The following is an 11,918-nucleotide window of genomic DNA, read 5'->3' as shown; positions in this document are numbered from 1 at the left end:
TAGCCTTCCAATACTTGTATGCACATGCTAAGTTCTTCTTTAATTCCTTGTTTGTTTATGATCATGATGCTTTATTGCTTTTGAATTCACAAAACTCAAGTTGATAGTCATAGTGGCATAGCAACATGTTACAGATCAAAATACAAGCTATGCTTATTTATACACACATGTAAACAGAGAAGATAAAGACAATCATGCAATTTAAAATGCTGGAAACAAATGAGAGGAAAATGAACTTTACAACCTTGTAATTCATCTTCTTTATTGTTGTCATTTTTCTTCCATTCTTCCCTTTCCCTTGCCAAACTCAGAATGCTTGCTCATCCTCAAGCAACAATTAGAACAATGGCTATGGGGCTAACATGGATCATGAATGTCTTACAGAATGAAATGTTAGTAACACAAAAGATAACAATCAAGGCACAGGAAACAGAGACATTGTAATTGCAAACATAGAGGGTGTGCATGATACATTGCATAAAGAAAGTAAGTGGCACACCAAATTTAGTTTGACACTCTCACTTGGAATTGATGCAAGTATCTAGTGTGGATTGGAAACAAATTTTGTTGCGTAGCAACACCAAACATAGAATGCAATCTTATGTCAATTTATTTGAACTAAAATTAAACAAAGGGAACTGTTATATGTTAAATACAATCACCAAGCCAAGAATATGTTATGAATAACAAAAACAGTTAATAAAATTGTCCAACTAAGAAGAAAAATAACACTGCAAAGGAAATTATGATTATGCAGACAAGTGGTGTTGCTGAATAAATTGCATAGAAAAATAAGTGGCACACCAAACTTAGAATCTTAGTGTGTGATGACAAGTCATCTTATGCTAGCTTTTCAAGCATTTTTCACTTGTTTCATTTGGTTTTATGCACTTTATTGCATTGTAAGTAAGTAATTTGGAGTGGATTTGCATGGTTTTGTTGAATCAATCAACCACCCTTTATTTGACACAAAATCATGAGGTTTAAGCTAGAATTAATTGATTTTTGAATGAATTTTAAACCTTGTGAATTTGGTGATACTTTGATTGGTTGTTTTGATTACCTGTAGGTGAAGAAAAGAAAGAAACGAGGAAAGCGTGGCCTAAGGAAGGAAAAAGCGTGGCGCATAAAGAAAGCAAGAGTGCATCACTCTCTTATTGAGCACAGCGCTCTCTAATTGAGTGCTAGAGATGGGCAAACGAAGCCAAGTACACAAAGGGCAAGGATGCTGCGTTGAAAGAGTTAACTGAGCGCTCAAAGGAACAAGGCAAAAAGCATAGCGCTCGGTTAACTTTGTTAACTTTATAGGGCTTCCACCAAAAGAAATGCAAGGTGCAATATTTGCTAACAAAACCTCCAAGTCTCGAACCAAGCACATGAGGAACCAAAGGAAGCACTACTTTGCATTGCTTCATGAAAGAAATTGGCAAAAGGAGCTAGCCAAGTTTCGAACCCATGATGGCTAGGAAGGAGTGCTACACTTAATTCACAAGGAAATTGGGCAAAATTCATTCACTGGGAATCGAACAAGGGAGCTCCACCAAAAACAAAGGGATGCTGTGCTCCCTTACTTAACTGAACACTACCTTTCATTATTTCAAAAAGAAATGGCTTCACAAATGCTTCCTGCGCTCTCTTTCTTAACCGAGCGCTATGGAGCTGTGCCAAGGAAGGCTTGGTGCACAACAAAATTGAAGGCCAAAGGCAATAGGTAGTGCTGCGCTCAATTAGTTAACCGAGCACTCTACTGGGAGCAGCACCCATGGTCCAAATTCAATTAAAATTCGATTTAAATTCAATTCTTCACCAAATTGAAAGGCCCACTCCAAATTCTGAAAATCCAAAAACAGGAAGTGTATAAATAGGAATTAGTTTGATTTGTATAGGACTTGTTTTACCTTTACTTTTAAATTTTCTTTTATTTTTAGTTTTATTTTAGGAATTGGGAATTGGGATTGAGAGCTGAGTTCTCTTTTTCCTTGTTCTTACTTCTGCATTTCTTGCTTTCTGTTTTTGAATTCTGGATTGAGATTGAAGGAATTCTGTTTCAATCTTTGATCTGCAATTCATATTTGTTTTCTTCTGCATAATTCTAAGGATTGGGAATTGGATTTAGTTTTCTGTCTTCATTTTCATTTCTTCTGCTACTTTTGCTATCTGTTCTTGGGATTCGAATTGAGATTGAAGAGCTTCATTGAATCTAAGTTTGAGAATCATCTTTTACCTCCCTTCTCAATTATTCCAAGAATTGAATCTGAGTTTTCATTTACTATTTTCATCTTTCTTTTCATCTGTAAATTGTTCTCTGTTGGATCAAGGAAGGAATTGAGATCTAGACTTGTTTTCTAGTCTCTTTGATCCCCTGAGATCTTCAACTTTATTTTGCAATTAAGCTGAGTTTCATTTCTATTTTGCTTCTTCAAGCAATTTTATTTTTATGTTTGAGATCTGCTGCAACTTACTTCATTTGATTTTCTCTGATTGATTGCATGTTGAGTTCTCTTGTTTAATTTTGCATCCCAGCTCCCGAAATTCCTTTTACTCTTCCTGCAATTTTACATTTCTTGCACTTTACACTTCAGCCATTTACATTTCTTGCAATATAAGTTTCAGTCAATTACATTACTTGCACTTTAGGCTTCAGCTCTTTAATTCTTCTGCACTTTAATTTACTGTTAATTTCCCCTCTCCTCTTTACTTTCATGCAATTTAGCTTCTGTTTATCAAAATTCACTCAAATCATCACTTGTTTGCTTAACTAAATGAACCACCTAACTAAAATTGCTCAATCCTTCAATCCCTGTGGAATCGACCTCACTCATGTGAGTAATTACTACTTGATGCAATCCGGTACACTTGTCGGTGAGTTTTGTGTTGGATCGTTTTCCACACATCAAGTTTTTGGCGCTATTGCTGGGGATTGATCAGATTGACAATGATCAAGTAAGGTGGGGGTCTAGATTAAGCACTTTTTCTTTGTTTTTGTTCATTTCTTTTATTTTTTTAACCAGCATACTAACTATTTGAGACTTTATCTCTATTAACTCTCACTGCACTCAAGCTATAGAATGCTCTTGTGTTTCTTATTGTTGTGGTTTTATGACAGAAGCAAGGAGAGAGGTCTCCACCTCTGGTGATCGTGACGAAAGAACCCTTAGAAGACAGAGAAGGGAAGCCAGAGGAAAGGGAGTCATTGGAGGAGAAACTTCTGACGAAGAATATCAAGAAATGGAGAAGAGTGCAACAAATCCACCAGTAGGAGTGGCCAACAACAATGGTCAACCACAGAGGAGAGTCTTGGCTTCATATACATTTACTAATCCTAGGCATTGTGGGAGTAGCATCCTTACCCCAAATGTCAATGCAAATAACTTTGAATTGAAGCCACAACTCATCACTTTGGTACAAAATAATTGTTCCTATGGAGGAGGGCCACTTGAAGATCCAAACCAACACTTATCCACTTTTCTGAGGATTTGTGATACTGTCAAAACTAATGGTGTGCATCCTGACATTTACAAGCTGTTACTATTTCCATTTTCCCTCAGAGACAAAGCTACTCAATGGTTGGAGACATTTCCAAGAGAGAGCATCAACAATTGGGAAGATCTAGTGAGCAAATTCCTAGCCAAGTTCTATCCTCCCCAAAAGATCACCAGACTCAAAACAGAGGTCCAAACATTCACTCAGACGGATGGAGAGTCATTATGTGAGGCATGAAAAAGATACAAAGCTTTACTCAGGAAGTGTCCACCAGACATGTTCAATGAATGGGATAAGCTTCAAAACTTCTATGAAGGACTAACTCTGAAGGCTCAAGAAGCACTAGATCACTCAGCAGGAGGTTCCTTACAATTGATGAAGACTGCAGAGGAGGCTCAGAATCTCATTGATATGGTGGCAAACAATCAATATTTCTTTTCTCATCAGAGACAACACCAACCATCACAAAGGAAATGAGTGCTAGAGTTGGAAGGAGTGGACTCAATCCTAGCTCAAAATAAGATTATGCAGCAGCAAATTCAACAATAGTTTGAGCAAATGGCTAGGAGGATTGATAGCCTCCAAGTTACAGTAGTGAATAGAAGCCAACCATCAACCACATGGGGCCAGAATGAAGAAAACCAAGAAGATCAGCAACAGGAACAAGTAAACTATATGCATAACCAAGGAGCAGGACAAAATGAAGTTTATCGTGACACCTACAATCCATCCTGGAAGAATCATCCAAATCTCATATGGGGAGATAACCACAATCAAAATCAGCAGCCATGGCAAAGAAATTCAAACCAAAACAACTCAAGAAATAACCAGAACCACAACCAGCAGAACAATAACCAAAATCCATATAGAAAACCCCAAAACACTTATCCCAATTCCAACCATTATCCATCCAATAACCAAACCACCAACCAAAACAATTATCATCCACCCTCAACATCTCATAACCAACCACAGCTACCACAAGACACGTAAAGGATTTCAAACCTAGAGGTACTGATGGAAAAGATGATGAAGCATCAGAAGATGACAAGCAAGAATCATGAAGCTTCAATAAGGAACATAGAGAGATAGATTGGACAACTATCCAAGCAAGCATTGATTGAAAGGCCAACGAGCTCACTCCCAAGTGACACCATTCCAAATTCTAAAGAAGAATGCAAAGCTATACAGCTAAGGAGTGGAAAAACCTTGGTGAATGACAAGAAGCCAACTGAGAATGATGAAGCCAGCAGCAAGAATGATGCTACACTCAACAAGGATGATCAAGAGAAGCCTGAAGAGAGAGAGAAGTAGCCACAAATCTCAAGGAAAGGGAAACAAATAATGGAAGAATCATATCAAGGACAGAAGCAAGTGGAAAAGACTTTCACACCTCCCTTGCCATATCCTCAAAGGTTCAACAAGGAAACCAAGGATCAATACTTCCCCAAGTTCCTTAAAGTCTTCAAGAAATTGGAGATTAATATCCCCCTGGCTGAAGCATTAGAGCAAATGCATTGGTACGCAGAATCGTGATTTCACACCTTTCTCACAACTCTGTGCAATTGACCAGCAAGTGCACTGGGTCATCCAAGTAATACCTTACGTGAGTAAGGGTCGATCCCACAGAGATTGTCGGCTTGAAGCAAGCTATGGTCATCTTGTAAATCTCAGTCAGGCGGATTCAAATGGTTATGAGGTTTGATACTAAAAAGAACAATAAAACATAAAATAAAATAAAGTCACTTATGTAGTTCCTTGGTGAGAATTTCAGACAAGCATTTGGAGATACTTTGTTGCCTCTGAACCTCTGCTTTCCTACTGTCCTCATCCAATCATGCGTACTCCCTTCCATGGCAAGCTGTATGTTGGTGGATCACCATTGTCAATGGCTACCATCCGTCCTCTCAATGAAAACATGTCCTCTACGGTTTCCCGCATAGCTAATCAGCTGTCGGTTCTCGATCATGTCGGAATAGAATACATTTATTCTTTTGCACACTATCACTACGCCCAACAGTCACGAGTTTGAAGCTCGTCACAGTCATCCCATTCCAGATCCTACTCGGAATACTACAGATAAGTTTTAGACTTTCTTGATCTCAAGAATGCTGCCAATTAGTTCTAGCTTATACCACGAAGGTTCTAACGTCACGGATTCGAATGCTCTATTGTTAGGAGACGTGATTTAGATCCGTGGGTCAGAGACCAAAGAGAGTATACTCCAGCTGTCGTCTAATGACTATGTTGAACATTATGTAGACCGCTTTGTGGTTGTCAGGCACGCGGATCTTGGCTACGCGAGTAACGAAGATTGGGTGATTGTCACGGGTCACCCCTTCATTCTGACTTAAATGAATTGAGTACGGGAGTATATCTTGGAGGAGAAGTAGGCGTGCATTGAATAGAAAAACAATAATACTTGCATTAATACTCGAGGAACAGTAGAGCTCCTCACCTTAATCTGTGAGGTGTAGAAACTCTACCGTTGAAAAATGCATAAGAACAAGGTCTAGGCATAGCCGTGGCATAATACAATTGAAATAGGGTTCAAAGACCTGATCTAAGGATCAAAGAATGGTCCAAAGATGTGAATACAATGGTAAAATGTGCTATTTATACTAAACTAGTAAACTATGTTTACAGAAAATGAGTAGATAGTGCAGAAATCCACTTCTGGGGCCCACTTGGTGTGTGTTTGGGATGAGCATTGAAGCTTTCACGTGCATAGGCTCTTCTTGGAGTTCAAACGCCAGTTTTGGTGCAGGTTTGGGCGTTTAACTCCAGCTTTCGTGCCAGTTCTGACATTTTACGCCAGAAAAGGGTCTCTGGTGGAAATTTGGACGCCAGTTTAGGCCATCAATTCTCGGGCAAAGTAAGGACTATTATAAATTGCTGGAAATCCCAAGATCTCTACTTTGCAACGCAATTAAGAGCACGCCAATTGGGTTTCTATTGCTTCAGAAAATCTACTTCGAGTGCAGGGACGTCAGAATCCAACAGCATCTGCAGTCCTTTCTCAGCCTCTGAATCAGATTTTTGCTCAGGTCCCTCAATTTCAGCTAGAAAATACCTGAAATCACATAAAAACACACAAACTCATAGTAAAGTCCAGAAATGTGATTTTTGCATAAAAACTAATAAAAATATACTAAAAACTAGCTAAAACATACTAAAAAACTACCTAAAAACAATGCCAAAAAGCGTATAAATTATCCGCTCATCACAACACCAAACTTAAATTGTTGCTTGTCCCCAAACAACTAGAAACAAAATAGGAAAAAAAAGAAGAGAATATACAATAAATCCCAAAATATCAATGAAGCTTAGTTCTAATTAGATGAGCGGGACTAGTAGCTTTTTGCTTCTGAACAGTTTTGGCATCTCACTTTATCCTTTGAAATTCAGAATGATTGGCATCTATAGGAACTCAGAATTAAGATAGTGTTATTGATTCTCCTAGTTCAGTTTGTTGATTCTTGAACACAGCTACTTATGAGTCTTGGCCGTGACCCTAAGCATCTTGTTTTCCAGTATTACCACCGGATACATAAATGCCACAGACACAAAATTGGGTGAACCTTTTTCAGATTGTGACTCAGCTTTGCTAGAGTCCCCAGTTAGAGGTGTCCAGAGTTCTTAAGCACACCCTTTTTGCTTTGGATCACGACTTTAACCACTCAGTCTCAAGCTTTTCACTTGGACCTTCATGACACAAGCACATGGTTAGGGACAGCTTGATTTAGCTGCTTAGGCCAAGATTTTTTTCCTTTGGGCCCTCCTATCCATTAATGCTCAAAGCATTGGATCCTCTTTACCTTGTCTTTTGGTTTAAAGGGCTGTTGGCTTTTTCTTCTTGCTTTCTCTCTTTTTTTTCGCAAGCTTTTTCTTTTTCACTACTTTTTCTTGCTTCAAGAATCAAATTTATGATTTTTCAGATTATCAATAACATTTCTCTTTTTTTTATTATTCTTTCAAAAGCCAACAATTTTAACATTCATAAACGTCACTATAAAAAATATGCACTCTTCAAGCATTCATTTAGAAAACAAAAAGTATTGCCACCACATCAAAATAATTAAACTAATTTCAAGATAAAATTCAAAATTCATGTACTTCTTATTCTTTTGTAATTAGGAACTTTTTCATTTAAGAATGGTGCAGGATTCATGGAATTATTCATAGCTTTAAGACACAGACACTAGACACTAATGATCATGTAATAGAGATACAAACATAGACAAACATAAAGCATAAAAATCGAAAATAGAAAAGCAAATAGACAAAGAGATTAAGGAACAGATCCACCTTAGTGATGGTGGGATCCTCTTCCTTTTGAAGAACCAATGGTGTTCTTGAGCTCCTCTATGTCTCTTCCTTGCCTTTGTTGTTCCTCCCACATGGCTATTTATTCTTCTCTAATCTCATGGAGAATAATGGAGTGCTCTTGGTGCTCCACCCTTAGTTGCTCTATATTGGAACTCAAATCCCCTAAAGAGGTGTTAAGTTGCTCCCAATAGTTGTGTGGAGGAAAATGCATCCCTTGAGGCATCTCAGGGATTTCTTGATGAGGTCCATGAATGGGCTCTCTTGTTCGCTCCATCCTCTTTTTAGTGATGGGTTTGTCCTCTTCAATGAGGATATCTTCCTCTATGACGATTCCGGCTAAATTGCATAGGTGACAGATGAGATGAGGAAAGGCTAACCTTGCCAAAGTGGAGGGCTTGTCAGCCACCTTGTATAGTTCTAGAGGTATGATCTCATGAACTTCCACTTTCTATCCAATCATGATGCTATGGATCATGATAGCCCGATCCACAGTTATCTCGGATCGGTTGCTAGTAGGAATGATAGAGCGTTTGATGAACTTCAACCATCTTCTAGCCACAGGCTTAAGGTCCGGCCTTCTTAGTTGAACCGGCTTGCCCTTGGAATCTCTCTTCCATTGAGCTCCTTCCACACAGATGTCCTTGAGGACTTGGTCCAACCTTACATCAAAGTTGACTCTTCTAGTGAAAGGATGAGAATCTCCTCTCATGATTGGCAAGTTGAACACCAATCTCACATTATCCAAACTGAAATCTAAGTATTTCTCCCAGACCATTGTGAGCCAATTCTTCGAGTCCGGGTTCATACTTTGATCATGGTTCTTAGTGATCCATGCATTAGCATAGAACTCTTGAACCATTAAGATTCTGACTTGTCTTCCCATCCGCTTCTCTTAATCTCATGTCGGATCTCCGGATATTCGCTCCTTTTGAGCTTGAAGGGGACCTCGGGGATCAACTTTTTCTTGGCCACAACTTTATAGAAGTGGTCTTGATGGACCTTTGAGATCAATCTCTCCATCTCCCATAAAGCAATTGCCTTCCCTTTCCTCTTTCTTGAGGTTTTTCCGGCCCTATGTGCCAATAGTGGTTATGAAAAATTAAAAAGCAAGGATTTTTCCACACCAAACTTAAGACGTTTGCTCGTCCTCGAGCAAAAGAAGAAAGAAGAGAGTAGAAGAAGACGAAGAAAAGTGGGAGATGGAGGCGTGAGAGGGTTTAGCCAAGGGGGGTTTTGAGTGTATGGGATGTATGAAAATGAAGGAGGAAGGAGGGGTATTTATAGGGTAAGAGAGGGATTTGGTTCGTGTGAGAAGGGGTAGGTAGGGTTTTATGATGGGTTTTTGGGAATTAGGGGATGGATGTGAGTGGTGAAGAGAATATGGGAAAAAGGGTAAGATTTGATAAGTGAGTGGTGTTTTGAGTAGATTGTTATAAAGAGGTGTAAAGAGGAGAGAGAGTGAGGTGGGGTAGGTAGGGATCCTGTGGGGTCCACAGATCCTTAGGTGTCAAGGATTTTTCATCCCTACACCTCCTTGGCGTTAAACGCCCTCTATGTGGCCTTTTTGGCGTTAAACGCCAGTTTGCTTCCCTTTTCTGGCGTTTACACGCCAGTCTATTGCCCTTTTCTGGCGTTTAAACCCCAGTCTGCATGCCAGTTCTAGCATTTAACATCGAGAATGGTGCCAGACTGGGCGTTTAAACATCCATTTTTCTTCCTTTACTGGCATTTAAACGCCAGTTTGCCTACCAATTCTAGCGTTTAACGCTCATAATGGTGCCAGGCTGGGCGTTAAACGCCCATTTTGGTATCCTTATTGGCGTTTAAACGCCAGTAAGCTCGTCCTCCAGGGTGTGCTATTTTTGATGCTGTTTTTATTTTGCTTTAATTTTTGCCGTTATTTTTGTGACTCAACATGATCATCATCATAAAGAAAACATAAAATAACAATGGAAAACAAAATAAAAGAGTAATTAATATAGATAAATAAAATTGGGTTGCCTCCCAATAAGCGGTTCTTTAATGTCAATAGGTTGACAGGAAGCTCTTACAGAGCTTCACAGATGCTCAGAGCATGATTGTGGCCTCCCAACACCAAACTTAGAGTTTGGATGTGGCGGCTTTACTTGACTCTGCATGGAGAGAATTGGATGAAGCTTTTCATGCTTCTTCTCCATGTTTACAGAGGAAAATCCTTAAGTTTTAAACACAAGGTAGTCCTCATTCACTTGAAAGACTAACTCTCCTCTGTCTACATCAATCACAGCTTTTGTTGTGGCTAGGAAGGGTCTTCCAAGGATTATAGATTCATCCTCATTCTTCCCAATGTCTAGGATTATGAAGTCAGTAGGGATGCAAAAGCTTTCAACCTTTACCAAGACATCCTCTACAAGTCCATAAGCCTGTTTCTTTGATTTGTCTGCCATTTCTAGTGAGATTCTTGCAGCTTGTACCTTAAAGATCCCTAGTTTCTCCATTATAAAGAGTGGCATGAGGTGTACACTTGACCCTAGGTCACACAGAGCCTTCTCAAAGGTCATGGTGCCTATGGTGCAAGGTATTAAGAACCTTCCGGGATCCTCTTTCTTCTAAGGTAACTTCAGTTGAACCAATGCATTTAGTTCACTGATGAGTAATGGAGGTTCATCCTCCCAAGTCTCATTACCAAATAATTTGGCATTCAGCTTCATGATTGCTCCTATATACTGAGCAACTCACTCTTCAGTAATAACTTCATCTTCTTCAGAGGAAGAATACTCATCAGAGCTCATGAATGGTAATAGGAGGTTTAGTGGAATGTCTATGGTCTCTAGATGAGCCTCAGACTCCTTTGGTTCCTCAATAGGAAACTCCTTACTGGCCAGTAGACGTCCTATGAGGTCTTCCTCACTGGGAATCACTGCCTTTCCCTCCTCTACAGGTTTGGCCATGTTGGACGTGTAGATGGCCTTGTACTCTCTTTTTGGATTCTCTTCTGTATTGCTTGGGAGAGTACTAGGAGGAGTTTCAGTAACTCTTTTACTCAGCTGACCCACTTGTGCCTCTAAATTTCTAATGGAGGATTGTGCCTCAGTCATGAAATTGAGAAATCATATTGACTTGCTGAGTCAGTATTTTGTTCTGGGCCAATATGGCATTCAGAGTATCAATCTCAATAACTCCTTTCTTTTGAGTCGTCCCATTATTCACAGGATTTCTTTCAGAAGTGTACATGAACTGGTTATTTGCAACCATCTTAATGAGTTCCTGGGCTTCTGTAGGCATTTTCAGATGAAGGGATCCACTAGTAGAATGATCTAGTGACATCTTTGACATTTCAGACAAACCATTATAGAATATACATATGATGCTCCATTCTGGAAACATGTCAGAAGGACACCTTTTAGTTAATTGCTTGTATCTTTTCCAAGCTTCATAGAGGGATTCACCTTCCTTCTGTCTAAAGGTTTGGACGTCCACTCTGAGCTTACACATCTTTTGAGGTGGAAAGAATTTGGTTAAGAAGACATTGACCAACTTTTCCCAAGAGTTCAGGCTTTCCTTAGGTTGTGAGTCCAACCATGTCCTAGCTTTGTCTCTTACAGCAAAGGGGAAAAGCATAAGTCTGTAGACCTCGGGATCAACCCCATTGGTCTTAACAGTATCACAGATCTGCAAGAATTTCAGATAAGTGAGGATCTTCTTATTGAAGTCCATGAAACCTGCAGTTCTGCTGCATTAGAGAAACTAATTGAGGCTTAAGCTCAAAGTTGTTTGCTCCAATGCCAGGAATTGAGATGCTTCTTCCATAAAAGTTGGAAGTTGGTGTAGCATAGTCACCAAGTATCTTCCTTGCATCTCTTGCATTGTTGTTGGGTTCGGCCATATCTGCTTCTTTTTCAAAATTCTCTGTAAGGTCCTCTCCGGAGTGTTGTGCTTTAGCTTCTCTTAGCTTCTTCTTCAGAGTCCTTTCAGGTTCAAGATCAGCTTCAACAAGAATGTTCTTATTCTTGTTCCTGCTCATATGAAAAAGAAGAGAACAAAAAAGAAGAGAAATCCTCTATGTCATAGTATAGAGATTCCTTTATGTGAGTAGAAGAAGAGAAGAATAGAAGAATGAGGTAGAG

The 11,918-nt window shown here is 39.3% G+C and overlaps 1 non-coding gene across 1 annotated transcript; it reads left to right on the top strand.

Moving 5' to 3' along the window:
• Positions 1-11,176: 11,176 nt before the first annotated feature.
• On the top strand, positions 11,177-11,280 carry LOC112767342 (small nucleolar RNA R71). Its single transcript, XR_003184872.1, has one exon. It is a non-coding gene; the product is annotated as a small nucleolar RNA R71 (small nucleolar RNA).
• The last annotated feature ends 638 nt before the right edge of the window (positions 11,281-11,918 follow it).

The sequence above is a fragment of the Arachis hypogaea genome, chromosome 2, assembly GCF_003086295.3.
Source record: "Arachis hypogaea cultivar Tifrunner chromosome 2, arahy.Tifrunner.gnm2.J5K5, whole genome shotgun sequence".
NCBI lineage: Eukaryota > Viridiplantae > Streptophyta > Magnoliopsida > Fabales > Fabaceae > Arachis > Arachis hypogaea.
The sequence above is the reverse complement of the archived record's forward strand: the minus strand, read 5'-3'. Positions and strand labels throughout refer to the sequence as shown.